At 36.2% G+C, this 25138-nt stretch overlaps 1 protein-coding gene across 3 annotated transcripts in view; it reads right to left on the reverse strand.

The window, feature by feature from the left end:
• SLF1 (SMC5-SMC6 complex localization factor 1) overlaps window positions 1-25138 on the reverse strand; it is a 124479-nt gene that overhangs the window by 91467 nt on the left and 7874 nt on the right. For all 3 annotated transcript variants that reach the window (XM_074206881.1, XM_074206879.1, XM_074206882.1), the window contains exon 2: window positions 23230-23339. The gene's annotated coding sequence lies outside the window, so the exon portion shown is untranslated. The remainder of the gene's footprint in view (window positions 1-23229; window positions 23340-25138) is intronic.

Raw genomic sequence — 25138 nt, forward strand, 5'->3', positions numbered from 1 at the left:
GTAACTGCAAGATACCCTTTCCAATAATGTTGTATAAATGTGAAGGGCTTTGGAAAATGATTAGGGAATTAAAAATTATGTAATCCTAATTAGATGACTTATCAATGAATAAGATGTTGAAGATTGTTATCAAACATGTGATCTACTTTTGGAAATATAAACTATTTTACTGTAATGTAGTCAAACCTGAAATTAATGATTGATTGATTGCTTTGTAAGGATAATGAGGGAAGTTATCAAAGGTCATGACGCTCTGGGTTCCCTGAAATTTTTTTAAATAATGTGTCAGACCTTGCTCTAGCACTGTAGGTCCAAATATAAATGTAATAATGGAAAATTGTTTTGTGAAATCCAGTTCTTAATGTGTTACACGTATTACTGTTTTGTTAAATCTAGAAATATTCTAATGGGTTGAATGAATTCTGAAAAATAATAATTTGTATTTCAAACGTGGCTAATAATTAAATGAGTTTATTATAGAGAATTGTTTTCATAATAACTTGCCAATTATTTATACATATATATTTATATTTATAATCTCAAAGTTGTGGCTGTTTGCTTTGAAGTAAAAGCACCTAAGCAACCTGGGAAAGAAAATAATGATGATAATAATTTGTGATTTTTTTTTGTGACCTCTCTGGCTAATTGTTACATGAGAATTCTTTAAATAATCTCCTACCCAAAGGAGGTGTTTATTTATTGTAATACAGCAGGCTAGCCAAGAGGCCTCTAATATACCATCTTTCAGACAAAGGGATGTGGGTCTGCTGATTAGAAGTTAGTGCCACAAGGAGGATAGACCTTCTAGCTGAATTATGAAACATATTTGTGAAGTTTTTTTTTTTTTGTTATGTCAAGGAATACTCCAGATGCTGGGGAAACTTGACTGCTTTTTGAATGTTTTAGAAAGTGACTTTATTTACTGTATTCTGATGACAGGAACACTCAAAGAGTAGATATAGGTGGTATTATGTGTAGGGAAGGGGACTGATTGATTGTGACCTCCCCCCCATCCAGATTAGAATTAGCATTTAGTCCTTGTGAAGTGGATTCACTTGGAGATCTAATTAGATGTAATTACTATTTTAGATCAAGGGACTTTTAATTGGCTTTTGTTTTCTGTCTGACATCAGGTATGATCAGAAAAGAAAGTGCTGTTGAGTCAATGCTCTCTTGAAGTCTGGAAGTCCGAAGGAGGTTTGGACACCACACAGGTAACAGGTGTATTGGGAGAAAGAGCCAAAGGGGTGACTTTTCAGCGCAACCTGAGGCTGGACCCTTTTGACTTGACTTTCCCACCATGTGACATCTGACTAATGTCTCACTAGGTAAATCTAAAATTTGACTTAAGGCATTTGACTGCCCACATGATCTCTGCCTGGAAACTGACAATTCAAATTATATCTATAAAGGGTTTTTCCTTTGATGGCCTAGATCTTTATAGTAAATCGTTAAAAGTCAATCTGATGTAGAAATTTTAGGTCCAATGGAGTTTAATAGCTAGATAGGCCAGCATGTGGTTCTAACTTCTGCTGTTAGCTATATGTTTTGAAAAGAATTAAGATTCTTTTATTTTATTTTCTGCCAGGAAAAGGATATTAAGGTAAGAAGAATAAAGAAGTGTATAATCTCAAGATATACTCCTATGCAGTAGTACAAGGAAATGTAAGTCAGTTGAGTATATCAGAAGAATCACCTATAGTTTAGTTAAGAAACATTTTGGGAAGAAAGAAGAATTTATTTTAGTTAAAAATACTTGAATTAGCTTAATGAAGAACAAGAGATTTAGGCTATTTGTATGTTGCTTGCTGGACACTCTTTATACAAAGACAGTCATCTAATGTAAATGTTATAAGCTCAAGTTAACTTGATAATTTTCAAGATATTCACTTGAGAAGTGAACAATTATGGAAGTTATATTTTTGTTAAAGGAAAGTATGTATATCACCGTGACAGTAAGGCAAAATGTAAATTTTAATAGCTTTAGAATTTTATGGTCTAATGATGAAAATATGAATCTGACTGATAAGATGTTAAGAAGTTCCTTTACAAGAGGAGATCTCAAATTGGACCCAAATTGGAGATTGGTATGCACTCTGCAGATACAGAAAGATATTGAATGTCTCCAGGGGAAAAGAGAAACCAGTCCAGTTCATCTTCCTCCACGGTGTCTATGATATGTGTGTATAGGTTGTTTGGTCAGGGTTCCAAGAAGAAGATAGGCCCCAAGTGGACAGGAAGGGAGAGAATAGAACCTGAGTGGGTATCAAGGATAGTGTGTATGTATATATGTACATATATATTCAGAAAAAAGGAAGGATTGAGTGGTATATTCCTTCTTAAGAGTTAATATTCCTAGTGAAGTCTTCTCAGGTTTAAAAATCAATAAAACAAAGACAGACTATTACTCTCAGACTATTCTTAGAAGAAAGAGGGAGAGACGCCTTGCCTTCCCAGTCAGATACCCTTCTGATTCTGTTAGGGAGGGAAATGGTGGAATACTTCCAGAAGAGACCTTGTATTCTTAGTTAGTCACCTATTTGATGATAGACTGAGAGAACAGTAGATTGCCTTCTCTTATTTGATGATAAGTACTAAGAAGACCTTGTATACTCAGACATTAGTTCATTTAGACAGACAACAAAAGGTCATTAGAAATCTTCTTCTGATACCCTCACTATCTGGATGATGAAGTAATATTCTATAAAAACATTTTATTCTTCTCTTTTTTTTACTGGGTAGATTTATTGTGAAAAGATTGTTAACTCTGAAAACCTTAACCAATCAGGTTGGAAGAGAGGAGGCTGGGGAGGGGGGGGAATCTCACTAGGTCATATAATCTTGCCTGATTGTCACCTCGGGGCAGCTCCTTGATCTTCACTACCTTTGTGCAACTTGGAATGTGCTCTTTTTTCAAGAAAAGCCAAAATAAACTTTTTTTTTTTTGCTCAGAGGAGTCTATATTTTTTTTTAAAGTGGATTTTTATCCTATACAAATACATTTCCAGAGTGTGTTGAACAAGGATAGAGCTTGAGGAGTGGTTTAGCACTCAGATCCAAGTATTCTCCAATATGTATGCCATGGAAGTGGTCTCTCCAAGGAGGGGCTAAGGCAGCAGTAGTCTATGCATTAGTCTTTCCTGTTCCAAAGGGTATGATTTTCAAGTCCAATATGGTCATTTACCTGTGTCCTGCTTCAAGATGGTACTTTACCTGTGTCTTGAAAGAAAACAGAGTTCATAAGAGCAAAAATGAGGAAGAATAAATGCTAGGCATAAGGGACAAAGTTGAACAGATGGGTATCAGAGTGTCCATGACTCCAGTCTCAGAGAAAGAAGTGGCATCAAGCACTCCTCTCCAGCACCTCTGATCAATGCTTCGCTCTCCCTAATTTTCAACTTCCCTTAAGGCCTACAAACATGTTGAGGTAACACACACACACACACACACACACACACACACACACACACAGATATACGCTTGATCCAATAAAACTATGGTACCATATTTTTCCTTGCTTTCATAGCCCAAATCCTTGGAAAAGTTTTATGCCCTTTTCCTTTGCCATCCCCAAACAGATGCATTTAGTAAATCCTTGATCAATGACTGATTGGGAAATTCTCTCTCCTTTATTACACAGCAGAAAAGGTAGTATCCCTCAAAGCAGGGAGGTGTCACAATCCTGTAAGAGTAGGGTTAAGCATCTGTATCCAGAGAAGGAAATGTGGAGTTTGAACAAAGACCAAAGACTATTACCTTTAATTTAAAAACAAACAAACAACTTGTTATCTTATTGTATAATTTTGCTATTTTTTATACTTTATTTTTTTTCTTTAAGGATGTGATTTCTCTCTCATCACATTCAACTGAGATCAATGTACACTATGGAAAAAATGTAAAGACTAACAAATTGCTTTCTGTGGGGGCTGGGTGGGGGAGGGAGGTGAGATTAGAGGAAAAAATTTGAAATTCAAAATAAATAAATTTTTTTTAAAAAAGATTAGATTTGGGAATGCTAAAATTCAGAATGTACATAAATTGTTCAGGAAAATTAAGGATAATAAATAGGAGCTAAATCATTATTAGGGAAGAAAAAATTTTTTTAAAAATGGATAGGTCTGTTTCTCTAATGGGGAAGACAAGGATAGCAGGGAATAGGAAAAATTGTTTAATTTCTATTCAGTTCCATTTTCTTTGTAAAAGGAATCTCAGAGGGTAGAGCCAAGATGGCAGCATGGAGCAGGAATTCCTAGACTCTTTTCCAGAATCCACTAAATATCTTAAAATTACAACCCTAACCAAATTCTAGAGTGGCACAACCCACAGAAAGACTAAGTGAAACAATTTCCCAGCCCAAGACAACTTGGAAGATCTGCATAAAAGAGCTATTCCACCAGGACCAAGGTTGAAAGGGGTCAAAGAACAGCTCAAGCCACAGCAGCATGGTGCTAAAGTAAACCAGCTCCAGTCTTCCAGGAACAGCCTGCAGGGTGCCTGAGGCCCTGGGGGCACCTAGGTCTGTGATAGCTGACCAAATCTTTTGGTCGAGGGATTACCAGAACTGCTTGGAGGGTCAGCAGGAGGACTCTGTAGCATCAGAGTGAGCATCAAGCTCAGGCCCCAGGGCAGCTCAGGGAACCTACAGAGACACCTGGCAGCTTGCTGCCAGAGTACTCAGACCACAGAAAATAAGTGGGAGGGGAGTCTGCAGCGATATCTCTGCTATCCCTGGGGCAGGACTCTGCTGCTTTGCCCACTTTCAGATCCAGGTTGAAGCCTGGGCCCCCATACTACTATAGAGGAGCAGGAAACCCTCCTCACAACTCCAGGGCAGAGGGGAGGACTTGCAGTCATACACAGACCAGAGCACAGGCCAGGAAAGCAGTCAGAACCTTTAATAAGACTTGAGAAGTCATAGGCTGGGGAAATGAGCAAACAACAGAAAAAAAAAAGAATCTAACCATAGATAATTACTTTGATCCCATGAACTTTCTGAATCCAAAGCCTTCAAGAAAAATAGGAATTGGTTTCAGGCTATGGAAAAGCTCAAAAAAGACTCTGAAAATCAAGTAAGGGAGGTAGAAGGAAAAAATTGGGAAGAAAAGAGAGAGATGCAAGAAAATAATGAAAACCCAAGTCTGCCATGAAGGAGATAGGAAAAAACTTGGAAAAAATAAAATGTTTAAAACTAGTTTAGATCAAATGGAAAAAGCAATCCAAAAAGGAAAATGAGGAGAAACATGCCTTAAAAAGCAAAATTGGCCAGCTGGAAAAGGAGATAAGAAAACTCTTTCAAATGTAGAATGGAGTTAAAGCAAGTTGATGGTTTTGTGAGAAATTAAGAAACAAAACAAAACCAAAACAATGAGAAACCAGATGACAATGTGAAATAATTGTAAAAACAAGTGACCTGAAAAATAGATCCAGGAGAAATGATTTTAAAATTATTAGGCTACCTGAAAACCAAGACCAGAACAGAATGTGGGCTTCATTTTTCATGAAATAATCCAGTAAAATTTCCCTGATATCCTAGAAGCAGAGGGTAAAAGAGAAATTGAAGGAATCCACCAATCATCTCCTGAAAGAGATCCTAACAACTCACAGGAAAATTACAGCCAAATTCCAGAACTCCCAAAACAAAGAGAAAATATTACAAGCAGCAAAAGAAAATCTCTGGATTAGTAAGGATAAATTTAGAATAATTAACACATACATGATGTTCAAGAAAAGCAAAAAGATGTTAAGACTGTACGTTGGAAACCCTTAATGAATACAAGTTCCAGGGTCAAATGAACTGAATCATAAGGTGTTACAGAGTCTTCACGTGTTTTGAAGAAGAAAAGAAGGCAGACTTACGGCCAACATGGCGAGAGAAGACAGGCACAGTTCTAAAGTCTCCTGATCTCTTTCCTATCTGTCACATGAAACAAACCTCTTAAAAGAAATCCGATCCAGAAAACCCAGAAAGAAAAGCCAGGAGAAAAAACATCTACCTCAGGATTTGTCTCCCACAGCAGCCTTGGACAAATCCGGGCAGTTGAGTCTGGGCTCAGAGGGAGGATCAGCACTGGATCAGCCAGATTAACAGCTGAATTGGAAACTGGAGACAGACGGCCAGAGAGCCGGACCTGCTGGATCAGTGGTGGGGCTGGACGAAAGGGGCTTGGGTCTGCATGGAAGCAGAGGCGCTGTTGTTGATGCTGTCCCCCTGGAGCTCAGGGACCAGGCTGAGGGAAGTGTTCTGGTGCAGGAGAGCTGGGGACACCATCCCTAGGCTCCTCAGGTCTGACAAAATCTGAGTGCACGCCTCCATTGCACAGAGGCCTCTTCCCAAACAAATGCAAACTACTTCTGCCTCAGGCCCAGGTGTGTGAGCAGAAGAACCAGCCCAGCTGAGGAATGACCTCAGGCTAGGGTAAAGGCCACCATTGATTGAAGGCAAAAGAATTCAATAGTTCCAACTCCTGCCTTCAGGCAAAGGGAGAAGGCCTCCCAACCAAGGTCACAGACACTCCAGAGAAAGCAACCAGCACCTCCTACTGGCCAGCCAGAGAAACTGCACTCAGTAAAGCCTTTAGTGATCCCAAGCCCAGGTGAACCAGCCCCACCCAACTCAAGGCCTTAGCATAATGAAGAAGGGTCAGCGGAAAGGTGGATCCATAGAAAAATTCCTGGAAGGGAAAGACCCCAACTCAGAGAGACCTGGAACCTCTGAGGAGAATACAATCTGGTCTCCAGCACTTAAAGACTTCCTTGAAGAAATAAGGAAGGAGCTTAAAAATTTAGGAGAGACAATTAATATCTTGCAACAAGAAAACAAAACCTTAGAGAGTACAACTGGACAAACACAAAAGGAGAATAAATCTCTCAGATCACCAATTGTACAATTACAAAATGAAAATAATTCTCTCAGATCCTCAAATGAGCAAATGCAAAAAGAAATTAATTCTCTCAAAACCTCAACTGGTCAAATGGAAAGCTCTTTCAAAAGTAGAACTGACCAATTGAAAAAGGAGTTGCAAAAGGTTAATGAAGAAAACTTCTCCCCCCCAAAAATAATGGAGTCTACAGAAACTAATGACTCCACGAGACAGCAACAGTCAGTTAAACAAAATCAAAAAATAGAAAAAATAGAAGGAAATGTAAAATACCTCATCAACAAAACCACTGACCTTGAGAACAGATAGAGGAGGGGCAACCTGAAAATTATAGGACTTCCTGAAAACACTGAAGAGAAAAACTGCCTGGGCTTAATATTACAGGATCTAGTGATGGAAAACTGCCCTGATATCAGGGAATCTGAGGGCAAAGTAGTTATTGAAAGAGTACATCGATCCCCACCTGAAAAAGATCCTAAAATGAAAATACCAAGGAATGTTGTGGCCAAACTGCAGAACTATCAGATAAAAGGGAAAATCCTGCAAGCAGCCAGAAAGAAACAATTTACATATCAAGAAGCCACAGTAAAGATCACGCAGGACCTGGCTGCATCAACTTTAAGGAATCGAAGGGCCTGGAACGAGATATTTCGAAGAGCACGGGAGCTTGGAATGCAGCCAAGAATCTACTTTCCTGCAAAACTGAGCCTCCAATTCCAGGGAAAAAAATGGACATTTAACGAAATGGAAGAATTCCAAAAATTTCTGATGAAAAGACCAGAGCTAAACAGAACAGAAAATTTGGACATCAAACAGGAGGTTCAAGAGACACATGAAAAGGCAAAAAAAGGGGGGGGGGCGGTAAAAGGAAAAAAAAATGCAACCCAGTAAACTGAAACTGGCTATATCCCAGCATGGGGGGTAAAAAAAAAAGATTCTCATAAACCTTGAGAAATCTAACTCTAACAGAGAGGATACACCTAGCCAGAAATGATGGACATTCATGACCTATCCATGAGACTACTATCTAATGGGATGTAACTGGCTTTAACCCCACTTGGGAGAAAGACTCTCATAACTCAGGAATTTTTACTCTATTCGATAGAATATACAGAACTAGAAGGGACAGACACTCAGAATTTTCTATGACTTATATAGAAGGATCTAAAAAAAAAAAAAACACTACCTCCCTAAAAAGGGGGACAGAAAAGAGATAGGAGGAGGGAGGGAATTGAATTGGGGTAAATCTCATTACACTAAGAGGTACAAAAAACCTATGGTAATAGTGGGGAAGAAGGGAGCAGAGGAGAAACACCTAAATCTTCTTCTCATCAGACTTGGCTTAAAGTCAACCTACACATACTCAGGTAACTTATAAAACATCTAACCTTTCAAGTATTAAAAGGGGAAAATGGGAGAGGGGGGGGTCAGAGAAAGGGAAGGGGAGTGGGAGAAATAAGGGGAAATAACAAAAAGGAAGGGAAGGGGAAAGGGAAAAAGGGAAAGGGGAAAGAAAGGGGAGGGTGTGATACAGGAGGGCAAACACACTGAAGGGGGCGGTTTTCAGAAACAAAAGACTGGGGAATATAGATAAAAGGGGGGTAAGGGGGAAAATACAAACAGAGGGAAGATGGCACAGAGGGCAATAAAGAATTAGTAATCATAACCTTGAATGTGAATGGGATGAACTCTCCCTTAAAACTTAAGCAAATAGCAGAGTGGATTAAAAACCAGAATCCTACAATATGCTGCTTACAAGAAACTCATTTGAAGCAGAGAGATACATATAGAGTTAAGGTAAAAGGTTGGAGCAAAATATAGTTTGCTTCAGCTGAAGTAAAAAAAGCAGGGGTAGCAATCCTTATCTCAGACAAAGCAGCAGCAAAAATAGATAGTATTAAAAGAAATAAGGAAGGAAACTATATCCTCCTAAAAGGTACCATAGACAATAAAGTCATTTCAATATTGAATATATATATGCACCCAGTGGGACAGCACCCAAATTCTTAGAGGAGAAGCTCAAAGAATTACAGGAAGACATAGACAGCAAAACTCTACTAGTGGGAGACCTCAACCTCCCACTATCAGATCTAGATAAATTGAATCATAAAACAAACAAAAAAGAAATTAAGGAGGTAAATAGACTGTTAGAAAGATCTGATATGGTAGACTTATGGAGGAAACTGAATGGGGATAGGAAGGAATATACCTTTTTCTCTGCAGTACATGGAACTTATACAAAAATTGACCATGTACATGAAAACCCAATGATCAACTACAGAAAGGCAAAAATAGTGAATACATCTTTCTCAGATCACAATGCAATAAAAGTCATATGCAATACTGGGCTAAGGAGATATAGACCCAGAACAAATTGGAAACTAAATAACCTCATTTTAAAAAATGAGTGGACCAAAAAACAAATTATAGGAAGAATTAACCATTTTATCCTAGATAATGATAATAATGAAACAACATACCAAAACCTATGAGATTCATTTAAAGCGACTCTCAGGGGATATATTATAGCTCTAAATGCTTATATGAATAAATTGGAGAAAGAGGAAATCAATGAACTAAACATGTAACTAAAAAAATTAGAGAAAGAACAAATCAAAAATCCCCAATTAAGTATGAAATTAGAAATTCTAAAAATTAAAGGAGAAATTAATAAAATTGAAAGCAAAAAAAACTATTGAATTAATAAATAAAACCAAAAGTTGGGATCATGAAAAAAACCCAGTAATATCAATAAACCTCTGGTCAATTTGATTAAAAAAAAGAAAGAAAACCAAATTGCTAGTATCATAAATGAAAAAGGTGAACTCACCACAAATGAAGACGAAATTAAAGTAATAATTCGAAATTATTTTGCCCAACTCTATGCCAATAAATTTGATAATCTAAGTGAAATGGATGACTATTTACAAAAATATAAGTTGCCCAGGTTAAATGAAAAAGAGATTAAATACCTAAACAATCCTATCTCAGAAAAAGAAATTCAACAAGCCATTACTGAACTCCTGAAAAAAAAAATCTCCAGGGCCTGATGGATTCACAAGTGAATTCTACCAAACATTTAAGGAACAATTGGTTCCAATCCTATATAAACCCTTTGGAAAAATAGGGAAAGATGGAATTCTGCCTAACTCTTTCTATGAAATCAATATAGTACTCTTACCTAAACCAGGAAGAGTTAAAACAGAGAAAGAAAATTATAGACCTATCTCCCTGATGAATATAGATGCAAAAAACCTAAATAAAATCTTAGCAAAACGATTACAAGTCATCACTAGGATAATACATTATGATCAAGTAGGATTTATTCCAGGAATGCAGAGTTGGTTCAATATTAGGAAAACTGTTATTATACTCAATTATATCAACAACAAATCTATCAGAAATCATATGATTATATCAATAGATGCTGAAAAAGCTTTTGATGAAATACAGCATCCATTCCTATTAAAAACACTAGAGAGTGTAGGAATAAATGGACTGTTCCTTAAAATAATTAGCAGTATCTATCTGAAACCATCAACAAGCATTATATTCAATGGGGAGAGGCTAGAGTCATTCCCAATAAGATCTGGGGTCAAACAAGGGTGCTCATTATCACCACTACTATTCAATACTGTATTAGAAATGTTAGCATCTGCAATTAGAGAAGAAAAAGAAATTGAAGGAATTAGAATTGGGAAGGAAGAGACAAAATTCTCACTCTTAGCAGATGACATGATGGTCTACCTAGAGAATCCCAAGAAATCACCTAAAAAACTACTGGAAACAATTAGCAATTTTAGCAAAGTTGCAGGTTATAAAATAAACCCTCATAAATCCTCAACTTTTCTATATATGTCTAGCAAGAAACAGCAGGAAGAGCTAGAAAGAGAAATCCCATTCAAAGTAACCTCAGACAATATAAAATATTTGGGAGTCTATTTGCCAAGACAGACTCAGAATCTTTTTGAAAACAATTATAAAACACTTCTCACACAAATTAAATTAGATTTAAATAACTGGGCAAATATCAACTGCTCATGGATAGGGAGAACTAATATAACAAAAATGACAATTCTACCAAAACTAAACTATCTGTTTAGTTCCCTACCAATCAAAATTCCAAAAAATTACTTTAACGAGTTAGAAAAAATTGTAAGTAAATTCATATGGAGAAATAAAAAGTCAAGAATTGCCAGGAGCTTAATGAAAAAAACTGTAAACGAAGGTGGCTTAGCCCTACCCGATCTAAAATTATATTATAAAGCATCAGTCATCAAAACTGTTTGGTATTGGCTAAGAAATAGAGTGTGGACCAGTGGAATAGACTAGGTGTAAAAGCAGGAGATGATTATAGTAATCTGCTGTTTGATAAACCCCAAGAGTCCGGCCACTGGGATAAAAACTCCCTCTTTGATAAAAATTGTTGGGATAATTGGAAGTTAGTATGGAAGAAACTTAGATTAGACCAACACCTCACATCCTTTACCAAGATAAAATCCAAATGGTTACAGGACATAGACATAAAAAACAATACTATAAGCAAATTAGAAGATCAAGGACTAGTCTACCTGTCAGATCTATGGAAAGGGGAACAGTTTATGACTAAGGAAGAGTTGGAGAACATCACCAAAAACCAATTAGATGATTTTGATTACATTAAATTAAAAAGCTTTTGCACAGATAAAACCAATGTAACCAAGATCAAAAGAAATTTGGAAACAATCTTTACTACTAATGATTCTGACAAAGGACTCATTTCTAAAATATACAGAGAACTGAGTCATATTTTTAAAACAAAAAGCCATTCTCCAATTGACAAATGGTCAAAGGATATGCAAAGGCAATTTACAGATGAGGAGATCAAAGTAATCCATAGCCATATGAAAAAATGCTCTAAATCATTAATTATTAGAGAAATGCAAATTAAAGTTTCTCTGAGGTACCACCTCACACCTCTCAGATTGGCCATTATGACCAGGAAGGATAATGATCATTGTTGGAAGGGATGTGGGAAATCTGGGACACTATTACACTGTTGGTGAAGCTGTGAACTCATCCAACCCTTCTGGAGAGCTATTTGGAACTACGCCCAAAGGGCAACAAAAATGTGCATACCCTTTGACCCAGCAATACCACTACTGGGTCTATACCCTGAAGAGATGAGGAAAAAGGGTAAAAACATCACTTGTACAAAAATATTTATAGCAGCCCTATTTGTGGTGGCAAAGAATTGGAAATCCAGTAAATGTCCTTCAATTGGGGAATGGCTTAGCAAACTGTGGTATATGTATGTCATGGAACACTATTGTTCTAATAGAAACAAGGAGGGAAGGGATTTCAAGGAAACCTGGAGGGATTTGCATGGACTGATGTTGAGTGAGATGAGCAGAACCAGAAAAACACTGTACACCCTAACAGCAACATGGGAGTGATGTTCAACCTTGAAGGACTTGCTCATTCCATCAGGGCAACAATCGGGAACAATTTTAGGCTGTCTGCAAAGGAGAGTACCATCTGTATCCAGATAAGGAGCTGTGGAGTTTGAACAAAGTGCAAGGACTATTCCCTTTAATTTAGAGAAAAACAGATATCTTAATGTCTTATCTTGTTACCTCTTAGACTTCTCTTCTCTTTAAGGATATGATTTCTCTCTCATCACACCCAATTTGGATCAAGGTACAACATGGAAACAAAGTAAAGACTGACAGAGTGTCTTCTGTGGGGGGAGGGAAGCAAGATTGGGGGAAAAATGTAAAACTCAAATAATATCTTTAATAAAAATAAATTTAAATAAAAAAAGGCTAAAAGCCTCAATTTTCCCTACAGAATCATATCTTGAAATAGAACAAATTCAGGTTACAAGAATTTTACTTTATGAGAAGTTTCATTTACTATCCCTTTTTTCTAAAAATTCATTTCTTTGAATTTAGGAAGATAAATTGATCTTGTGTGTAATTTCTCAAAATAAGAGTCACCTTTCTGTGGGTGGGCCATTTTCATTAAATTCTGTTTTCCGCATAGGGACAGTTTGCTTATGTACAGTAGTGATAATCTGCTACATCATGCCTCTGTCAAAAATGAATAAGCTTTAAACTTATATTTCAGTAATAAATGACAGGAAATTCCCTTATTTCCTAAAGTCTCCTTTGGATCAAATTAAGGAACTGAGACTAGTGGGCAGGGTCCAATTACATTCTGGTAATTAAGTCAATTAGCATTTGAAAAAGGTGCTTAAAGATCCCTTAATACAAAAGGCTCACCATCTAATCTCATCAGAAGCCCCTCCAAGTATATATGTTTGCCAAGAAGGTCTTCTAGACTCTTCTTCCATTGGAATGTATCTCCTCTCTCCCTCCTCACCCCACCCCTTCCCTCTAGCTTCCTCTACCCCTTCACCCTCCCCATCATACATTGGGGGCCATACCTTTCTTTTATTAGATATGCCAGAAGTAAAGGTTCAAATTACACCCCCAATGGACAATTTAAGGAGGAGTTGCTGTGGGGATGAGAGCCTTAGGTCTGGATCATCCCCACAAACCTAATGGTTGCTATTTAGAGAAATATTCCTAAATGCGTAGGATTAACTGATTCAGTTTTGCTCTTCCTTATACCCCAAACCTCTGCTAATATTTGCCCAAAATTAGGATAAAATTTAGAAGGTTAACATAAATTTATTCCAACAAAACTGACAGTGAAGGACCCCTTTTGATTTTCAGGGAATATTTTCACCTCCTACAGAGATGTGCTAAAATTACTTGCATATATTTTCATTTTTATTTTCTTAGTTTTCTGAATAATGTCAATTTGTTTGATGGGATACCATCTGTATTATTTTCTAAATTGTTCTGCTTTTTATATTTTTTTGCATTAAAAATTCAATTTTATATAAACACTAAGCATACATAGATATAAATTTGGGGTTAAAACATTTGTCCTAATGAATAATAATAATAATAATAATTTTTCAACTTACAAGAAATTTCCCTGAGATTTTTGAAGTAAGAAAGTAGGAGACTAAAAAAATAGAATTTGCTAACTATCGGTCATTGGATTTATTTTCAATCTAAAACCATTATTAAAATCTTCCTTTACCCACCTCTTCTTAAAGAATCCTTCACTAAACCCTATTGTCTTTTGAAACTATCATTCTAAATTTTACTTCCCTTTCTCAAATTTCTTGAAAAAGTTATATGGTTGCACTTCTTCCAATCTGTCTCCTTTCATATCTCAATGTTTGATCTACCTTCCTAAATTCAAATCCTTTGAAATATGACTTCTCAAGTCATCACTCAACTAAAATCACTGTTTTCAAAATTACAAGAATCTCTTAATTGCCAGATTTGAGGGGTTTTTTCCTGAGCCTTTAGTCTCCTTAACCTATCTGATGTATTTGAGATCATATGCATTAACTTTATTTGTGTTTTTATAGAACAGTTGTTTTCCCCTCATTAAAATGCAAGCTCACTTTCTGAAAGGTTTGATTCATTCTAAATCTATATATCCCCTGAGTCTAGCACAGTGTCTGGCACATAGCAAAGGCTTGAAAAAAAGACTTGTGAATCTACTGATAAAAGGTTAAAGTTTAAAAAGAGAACTTTTCACATACACAACTATATAACAAGACTTTTGGGGGGGGGGGGGATAGACAAGAAAGAGAATTAAAATATATATCTGCAATTGAGGAATGACTGAATAAAATATGACATGATAATAATGGAATGTTATTGTGCCTTAAGAACTGATAAAGGATTAAAAAAATAGAAAAATATGTAAAGCATTTCATTTAGAAGTCAAATGACCTGTAAAAGAAATCAAGGTGAGATGATGTAAAAAATATTGTACTACTTGAAAACTAAAGTCAAATAAATAGGTTAAAGATAACATTTCAAGATATCTTTAAAAAATTGCCAAGGTCTCTTAGAACGGAAGGCAAAGTAGAAAGAAAGAATCCACCAGTCATCTTGTTAAAAGAAACTCCTAGGAACAAATACAGACCTTGTGGGTGGAAGGAAAAATACAGTAAGTAAGTAGAAAGGGTTCAAGTGAGTTCAAGGTATTGATTAGGTACAGATAGGCTCACAAAAAATTAGCAGCTATACATTTAAAGAAACAAAAAATCATGGAATACGATGGGCCAAAAATGAGAGGTTCAGGGTTATAAATGAAAATTCAGCCAATCTAACTGCATATTCCCATATAGAAAAAAAAAACTGGACTTTTGCAGAAATAGAACACTTTCAAGTTTTCCTGATTAAAAGCTCAAACACAAATAGAAACCTTGAAAAAAATTTTAAAAGAATGAAGAAAAACATAAAAGAAAAGTGAGTAATCAGAAAAGATTCTATATAAACTGCTTAGTTCTAATGGGCAGGGAAGGGGTTAGTAGTGAATGAGAAAGATACAGCATTCCTTCAGAAAACAAATGTCATCAATGAGTACAAAAGGTTTAGGAGTGATTTTGTTATGTTTTCATTATTTAAAAAAAAAGTAAAGAGAGGGTTAAAAATAAAACTATCCCAATTCACATGACTATTTCAATAAATTTGATAAAAGCCTTTGACATAATACTTCAGACAATTCTAAAACCCTACAATGTATAGGCATATTATTAAATATAATAAAAATAATATTAAAAGCAAGCATCATATGCAATGAGGATACACTAGAAGATTTTCAATAAATATATTACCAAAGCAAGGACATTTAATTCTCTACATTTTTAATTCAAAGAGTTCTAGAAATCCTAGTAATAGCAATTGGACAAAAGTTAAAGATGAGAGAAAAACTATTCCTGTTTGCTGAAGGCACAGTTTTATCCAAAAAATTCTAAGGAAGCAGCAAAGATACCAACTGAGACAGTTAATAGCTAAGTAGATTTGTAAATTATAAATTAAGTTCACAAAAAAAAAGCATTTTTACATAATGATAACAAAATGCAAAAGGCAATAGAAAAAATATAGGAAGAGAAATTCCATTGAAAATAACTATAAAATTCACAACATTTGGTTCCTATCCTTAAGTCTGTGAAAATAGCACTAATTTATAAAGCAATATATTTTTTAAAAATTCATTATGAGGAAATTAGAGTTATATCAAGGTTGTGAAAATGAATCAACATTTGGAAAATTTCATAAGCAACCAAAACCACATAACTTTATAAATGAAGAAAAAAAGCTTTTGAGAATAACGCACTGAACATGCTAAATTCAACAAACATTTATTAAGAGTCTAAAATATACAAAGTATTAACGGTAGGTGCTGAAGATGCAGACAAAAATAAAAGCATCATGGAGCTTAAATTTTAAGTCAGTAAATGCCAAGAATATACAAATTAATTTCATGAAAAAGAGTACTACTAATAACTGAAGTAATCTGAAAGTCCTGGTGTGTCTTAGTTATATTTTAAAGAATATGAGGATAGGATATATATTACAGACTGGAATGAGGGGAGATCATTTTGCAAAGGCTGGACCAACAGGAGCAGAGCAGCTTGACTAGAACAAAAATATGAATGAAAGGAAGCTATTATAAAATAAAATTAAAAGGAAGGAAGTAAAGGAAATTGGTATTTATTCAATGCCTATGATGAGTCAGAGGGCAGCTAGATAGTGGATAGAGCACTGGCCTCAGAGTCGTAAAGATAGGAGTTCAAATTTGGAACCAGACACAACTCTTAGTCACACAAATTGACCTTGGGTAAGTCACACATTCAGGACTATCTCTAAGTTATCCTGATTCATATCTAGTCACTGGATCCAGATGCTCTAGAAAAGAAAATGAGGCTGGTGATTTTTAGCACAGCATCCTCCTCAATCAAACTGAAATCACATGTTTGACATGATATCACCTCCCTGATATTGTAGTCTTCTTCAAAAATGAAGGACAGGGGGGCAGAGCCAAGATGGCGGCATGAAGGCAGCATTCCCCAGAAACTCCTTCCCCCCAAAATCCAAAAGTCAACAAATTATGAATCTAGGCAAAATTAAGAGGGGCAGAAGCCACAGAAAGACAGAGTGATACAATTTCCCAGTCCAAGATAACTCAGAAGCTCTGTGAGAAAGGTGTATTTCACCAGGACCGGGAGTTGGAAAAAATCCCCAGCCACAGTGCAGTCCAGCCCAGCCCAGCCCAGCCCAGCCCAGGGATCACCAGCAAAAGCTTGAAGAGTCCATGAGAGAACTCTGCTACACCAGAATGAGTGTGGAGTGAGGAGCATCAGCTGCAGAGTCTGCAGTGAGAATTGGGAGAAACCAGACTACACCTCCAGAGCACAGCCCACAGAAGGTAAGGGGATCAGGGGAGACTGCAGAAAAACTCTCTGCTCTCTCTGGGTCAGGATTCAGCTGTTTGCACACACTCAGATCCAGCTTGCAGTTTGACCTTCCATACTAAGATAGCAGGGTCCCTCCTCAAAGCTCCAGGGCAGAGGGGAGCGCCTGTGATCATCTACATATCAAAGCACAGACAAAAAGAGCATAAGCCCTTGGAGAAATAAAGGTCCCAGTGGGGCGCCCCCCCAAAAAAAAACCCAAAGAGGTGTCCCGATAATACTCAAAAGCTCAGGAAACACCCCAAAACCAGGCAAAGGCTGGAGAAAATGAGTAAATACGGAAAAAAGAGGAACACCATTGAGAAATACATTGCCTATGATCCCAAGAATCCTCCTCAATCGAAAGATAAGGAAATACAAGCTCCTGCACCTAAAGACTCCATGAAAAATGGAAGTTGGGCTCAGGCTGTAAAAAAGAGCTCAAAAAAGATTTTGAAAATAAAATAAGGGAGATAGAAGAAAAATTGGGAAAAGAAATGAGAGACATGCAGGAAAAACATGAAAAGAAGTCAGGAGTTTAAACAAGGAGATCCAAAAAAATGCTAAAGGAAAATAAAAGGTTAAAAACCAACAAAGGTCAAATGGATAAAACAGTTCAAAAAGTTATTGAGCAGAAGAATGCTTTAAAAAGCAGAATTGACCAGATGGAAAAGGAGATAAGAAAGCTCTCTGAGGAAAACACATCCTTCAGATGTAGATTGGAGCTAAAGGACGCTGATGACGTTATGAGAAGTCAGACACAGTAATTCAACACCAAAAGAATGAAAAATTAGAAGAAAATGAGAAACATCTCATTGAAAAAAAAAAACTGATTTGATTCAGGAAACAGATTCAAGAAAGATAATTTACAAATTATTGGGTTACCTGAAAGTCATGATCAGGAAAAGAGCCTTGACCACATTTTTAAAGAAACCCTAGAGGACAACTTCCCTGATATCCTAGAAGCAGTAGGCAAAATAGAAATTGAGAGAATCCACTGATCTCCCCCAGAAAGAGATCCAAAACAACTATAACCCACAGGAATATTATAGTCAAGTTCCAGAACTCCCAAGCCAAAAGAGAAAAATATTACAAGCAGCCAGAAGGACACAATTCAAATATTGTGGAGCTGCAGTCAGGATCACATAGGACTTAGCAGCAACTACACTAAGGGCTATGGCTTGGAATATAATGTACTGGAAGGCAAAAGAGCTTGGAATGCAACCTAGAATCAACTACCCAGCAAAATTGAACATCCTCTTCCAAGGGGGAAAAGATGGACTTTCAATGAACCGGGGAATTTCAAATGTTCCTGTTGAAATGACCAGAGCTGAACAGAAAGTTTGACCTTCAAATACAGGACTCAGGTGAAGAATAGAGAGTGGAAAAGGGTGAAATATGAGAGACTTAATGATGATGAACTGTATGTGTTCCTGCATAGAAAACTGATACTGATAATACTCATATTAAACTTCTCATTTAATAGAGCAGGTAGAAGAAGCTTTTATAGATGAAGCACAGGAGAGAGCTGAATCTGAACATATATTGTAAAAATGGAGTTAATGGCTACGAGGGAAATGCACTGGGAGTAAGATCAAAGAGAGGTGCAACAGGATTAGAAATTTCATATAAAACATTTTTTTCTTCTTTTTATAATGAGCTTTTGCAATTTATGGGAGGGGGGAAGGCAAGAGGGAATGAGGGAACCTTCACTCTCATAAGAAATGACTCAAAGAGGAAACAACATACACACCCAATAGGATATAGACATCTAGAGTAAAAAGGAGAGAAGGGGGAAAGGGGGAAGGGGAAGGATGTGAGTGATAGAGGAGAGGGTAGATCATAGGAGAGAACAGTCAGATATAACACATTTTCTTTTTTACTTCTCGCAAGGGGCTGGGATTGGGTGACTTGTCTGGGACTACAGGGCTGGGTGGTTGCTGGATCACAGGGGTGGGCCAGTGATCAGTCTGCTGTGCTACTCAGCCACCCTACAGCACATTTTAGAAGAGGGACAGAGTGAAAGGAGAGAGAAAATATAATATATGGTAGTGGGGAGGAATGGATGGAGGGATTTACAATCAGCAACAGCCACAGAGCAAAAATATGGAAGTAACTTTTATGATGGACTTATAATAAAGAATGTGATCCACCCAAGCCAGAGGTGATGGTATAAGAATACAGACTGAAACACATCTTTTTTTTCCTCCTTCCTTTACTTTATTTCTCATAAGGTTCTATAATTTTTTTTGGGGGGGAGGGTATTATGTTTACTATTAAACAAGAATAGCTTCTATTGATGTAGATTGAAATTCATTAATGTTTGCCTACTGGGTGCTACTTTTGTCCATATTTTTCAAAAAATTTGCTATGGGAACCATCTAACCTGTAGGAGGCCTGCCTTGATTTTTCCTGCCATTAGAAAGGTGTCAGTAGACTGTTCTGGTTATCCAACAGTCATCCCTTGCTCTGGCTACATCATGAAACCATTCCTTCTAGACAGTCCTTTTATAGATTTCATTCAGCAACCTTTCCTTTGAAATTTATTCAATTTCTACTTAAATGATTTCATGGTAGCTACTGTCTGTCTACTGACTCCCTAGGTCATTTTTCCTCCTTTCTCAAGTTCAGTACCTGACTCTTCATCTTCTTTTCCTCCCCAAATCCCCATGTTCCCCTTTCCTCCATACATTAGAGAATTTTAACATCAACACTGATAGTCCTTCATATTATCAACCTTTAAACTTTTCTTTCTCTTTAAAACCCATAAAATAATCCTTTACTCCAACTCAGTCACCCACATGGACACAGTAAAATGTGTTCTATTTTTTTTACAAAACAATTCTGACATTCTATCATTCTAATGCCCCATCTCTCCTAAATCTTTCCATTATTGTTATCTTGCCCTTCAATTCCTTCATCCCTTAGTACTTTGTCAAGCTATTACCCTAGTTCTTACTTCACTTTCCTCAGTGTCCAACCACAATGTTATAACTAAGCAATTCAACTCTACATAATCCTCTATACTAAAACCCCTTGACTTTTAGTCCAATTTCTGCTTCTCCCTTGTCAAACTTCATTTCTGAATTATTCTCATCACCTGACACCTCTACTCACTTTCAAGTGATGCTGAATAGAAATAAAAAAAAAGATGACTAATTACATTAAAAATTCATGGTGGGGTGGCTAGGTGGTGCAATGGATGGAGCACTGGCCCTGGAGTCAGGAGTACCTGAGCTCAAATCTGGCCTCAGACACTTAATAATTACCCAGCTGTGTGGCCTTGGGCAAGCCACTTAACCCCATTGCCTTGCAAAAAAAAAAAAAAATTCATCGTGTCCACCAATTTTAACCAGGGGTACAGCAAGGCAATCAATCTGTTTATTTTTTCCTAAGGCCCTATCTCACTCCCCACAGACTCTTCCAAACCTTAGCTTTTCTCCTCAAATTTTCCACACTTAACACACACAATTCACTCTCTCAGCTAAGCATGCCAACTATTCTGAATTTTGATTATTACTGATGAATCTAAAGCCATTGGTTATAAACCTCTTATCCTCTTCTCTTCCTTTCAGAACTCTTTACCATCATTCCCCATTCTTCTCCCCGCCCCAGCCTATGTCAATAAGACTTCTCTTTGCCAAAATTAACCCCTCTCTTCATGCCTATCCTTTTGATCTTTTCCAGTAGACTGCATCCTCAGTCATTCCACCTCTCTAATCTTCAGCTTCTCCCTCCACTCCTTCTTTTCTTATAGCCTGCAGACATGCCAAGTCTCCCTAATCTTTAACCAATATTCAATGGAACCAGATTCTACCATCTCCCTCAAACTATCATGCTAAAACTCTTTTCCTATTCTTAGCCAAACTCCTAGAAAAAAAAGATGAAAACTTCTAGAACTTGTTGGTTCTACATTCTTTGCCTTTCACTCACTTCTTTTACCCTTTGTAAACTGACTACTAATCTCCAAAGTTCAAAAAGAAGCAGGAGTCAGTGTGTAATTTAATTGAATAACTAAAAGGTCAAAATTAAGACGGCAAGAAAGTGAAGAGTTAGATGATGCTGGAGAAAAGTATTGAGGGATTCAGGGAATTGGAGGTCATAATGAAAGCAATGAACAGAATTTGTTGTTTTTTTTCCTAGTGGGATAGAGAGAAAATATATTTGTTAATAATAGTTTTTAAAATATAAAATCGTGGTGGGAATACTATAAGGAAAATCTACAAATGTTTATAATGTAAAACAATACCATATATTAGCAAAATTTAAAAATTAGTTTTAAGAGAGATGAAGCACAGGAAGTAATTGAATATATAGCGAGTTTATTTGAGTTTTTTAAGTTAAAAATAAGAATTCCATTTTATCTGAAATCCTAGTCAGGAAGATTCATCTACTCCTGAGCTTAAATCTGGCCTCAGACACTTACTAGCTGTGTGAATCTGAAAAAGTCATTTTAACCCCTTTTGCCTTAGTTTCCTCATTTGTAAAAATGAGCTTAAGAAGGAAATGGCAATCATTCCATAATTTCACCAAGAAATACCCCAAATGGGAGTCACAAAGAGTTGGACATGACTGAACAAAAATAGTCTGCAGCCTTTGACACTATTAATTACTCCTAGGCCTTGATAACTCTCTTCTGAGTTTTTGATGCATGGTTCTCTTGGTTCTCCTCCCTAGCCTTTTGACAAATCCTGTTCCCTTTGTTAGTTGTTCATTCACGTCACACCTAATAACTGTTAAAAGAGTCCCTCAAATTTCTTTCTTTTCCCCTTTATTCTATTTACTTGGTAATCTCCTCAACTTCCATGGTTTCAAATTATCATCTGTACGTAGATAACTCTAAGAAATACTAGTCTAGGCCCAATTTCTTCCAACTTCCTATTAGCTATTTCAAATGGGATGTCCCAAAGGCAACCTAAATTCAACATGCCCCAATCTTTCCTCTTTTAAATTTCTCTATTAATCTTGACATCTTTTGACATCTTTTTTTTTTTTTTTTTTTTTGGTAAGGCAAAGGGGGTTAAGTGGCTTGCCTAAGGGCACACAGCTAGGTAATTATTAAGTGTCTGAGACCGGATTTTAACCCAGGTACTCCTGACTCCAGGGCCCATGCTTTATCCACTATGCCACCTAGCCGCCCCCTTAAATTTCTCTATTAATCTTGAAAGTACCACATCCTCCCATTCACCAAGGCTCCTATCTTAGTATCATCCTCTACTTCTCATTCTTTCTTACCATAGATTCCCTCCCCTCTATACCGGTCAGTTATCAGGTCCTGTCATTTCTAACTTCACGTGCCTCCTTTTCTCCTATGACATTGTCAGCCCCCAAGTGTAGGCTTTCATCACATAATGCCTGCACTATTTCAATAGCATTTTTGGCTGATCTCCTTGACTCAAGTGTCTGAGACAGAAAATGGTTTAAGAGGAGACCTGATATGATACTTGAATTATAATAGTCTAACAAGATAAAAACCCAAATTCTTTTTTGTAAATATTGAGGTTGAGGTTCTTGGAAGGTTACATGAATTCATCAAAGTTAAGTGAATGATAATTATTCAAGTCAGGCCACAAATAATTCCTTTTAATACTTTTTCTACTATATTTCCCTGACATACTCCTATATTTATAAATATATTTATACAGATAAATGCATTTTTCCAAATGAAGCATTCCTAAACTTACTTCTATCATTCACAAAATGGAAACACAAAGAATATATAGGAAGACTTGGTACAACATTAAATCAGGCCTGAACTTATAAATATATACCTATATTTATAAATATAAATATAGATATATTGCTAACCCAATCCAGTACTAAAGAAATACTTTAGAGGACTAGAACTCAGACCTGATTAGCCCTGTAACTGATTCCAATTCATCTTTCACTCAGCTGCCAAAGTGATTTTTTTAAAAGTTCAGATTTGACTTTATCAATCCCCATTCAATAAACTTTAGTGATTCCTTATTACTATTACCGCCAGGATCAATTTAAAAATACACTTTTCAAGCCCTATATAACTTAGTCCATTCCTACCTTTTCAGTTTTCTCACAACTTATTCCCTGTCTTGACAGGCTCTGTAATTCAAAGACACTGGCCTCCTGGTAGCTCCTTCATTTTCTTCCTCCAAGTCTTATGCTGTCCCCTGAAAAGGAAATCAGTTGTAATTCCTTTGATTAATTTTTAGTTTGTTTAAAAAAATTAAATGTGTTTATGAAAAAAAGGTTTAGGGAAAAAAACTTTTTAAAAAGTCAAAGAAAATTTTCTCTTTAAAAAATTATTTTTTCTAAATGTTATTTAGCAAAGAAACTAGAAGTAGAATTCTCTATTAGGGATTTTTTCTAAATAAATTTAAATTAAAACAAAGAAGGGAGGAAAACTTTGCTAAATTGTGTTTGTCTTAAAATCACACACACACACACATACACGATACATTTTAAATAGGTGAATCCAACGGGCAAATTATACTAAAACAAATTTATATTGTTTATATGTTAAATTATATTTATGAATTTTATATTTATATTGCTTCTAAATTACATTTTCTTATTCATAAGACTATTAAAAACATTAACACAAACAGTAAACAAGAACTAATGTTAGCTGACAGCAGGACCCCAGCACAGAACTGTCAAAAGTTGCACACTTAATAAAGGAAACAGGTAAGATTTTGACTTCAAAATCTCCTAGAGAAAATTTAGAACAACTTCAGGCCTGATTTAATCTTGTACCAAGTCTTGTTATAAGTTCTATGCGTTTCCATTTTGTGAATGATATAACTAAGTTTAGGAATACTTAATAAAGGGAACTTATGCAATTGGGAAATTCATTAAGGGATTGGGAAATCTGTGCTTTGTCCTAAACCATGCCGGCAGTTGTTTCAAGCACTTGTTTTGTTCTATATTCTTTCCTGTGGTTTGAGGTAAAAAAGATTATAAAAAGAGTAAAACTTTACATTCTTCAAAAAACAAAAGTCTCTTTTTCTCTATTTTCTCTATTTCCAATATTGGTCATATTGGAGGTTGCAGAGGTAATAGATTAAATAAATAAACATACACACACACACACACACACACACACACACACACACGCAAAACAAAAAGAGGAAAGAGAGGCTAAATTATTGATTTTTTCCCTTCATCTTTTGTATACAGAATACTTGGACACGGTTAATTGACTTTTCCTCTCCCCTTCTTTCTTTTTTTAAAAATTTTTAAAATTTATTTTCACCCACTTGCACATGCATATTTTCAAGTTGCAAAATTTCCTTCCACTCTTCCTTCCTAATCCCCTCCCCTCAGGAGGGAACAGGCACGTTAACATTGTACATACATATTTTTTTATTTTTATTTTTTTTGTACATACATATTTTGATAAATATGTTTACAGATTAGTATTATTTTCGGTATGAGGAATTAAGATTAAGGGAAAGAGATACATATGAGATAATTTTTATAAATGTTCTTCAGATTCCAGAGGAGTGGTTTTGTGTGTATGCTTTGTTTTGTTTGTGTTTTTCCTTCCTCTGGATGGGAATAACATTGTCCATAGCCAGTCTGATCAGGCTGTCCTAGCTTTCTGAACTTCTGAAAGGAGTTGCTTCCATCAAGGTTGTTCATCTCACAATGTTGTTGTTGTAGTATACATTGTTCTCACTCAGCATCAGCTCCTGTAAATCATTCCATGCTTCTCTAGAGTCCAACCATTTATGGTTTCTTAGAGAACAATAATATTCCATATTTCCAGTTCTTTGCCACTACAAAAAGGGGCTGCTATGAATATTTTGGAACACGTGGGACTCCCCCCCTTTTTTTTTTATAATTTCTTCTGGATATAGACCTAGAAATGGAATTCTTGGGTCAAAGGGTATGATCAGTTTTCTTGTTCTTTGGGCATAGTTCCATATCGCTCTCCAGAAAAGTTGGATCAATTCACAATTGCACC

The sequence above is a fragment of the Macrotis lagotis genome, chromosome X (assembly GCF_037893015.1).
Source record: "Macrotis lagotis isolate mMagLag1 chromosome X, bilby.v1.9.chrom.fasta, whole genome shotgun sequence".
Classification (NCBI taxonomy): Eukaryota; Metazoa; Chordata; class Mammalia; order Peramelemorphia; family Peramelidae; genus Macrotis; species Macrotis lagotis.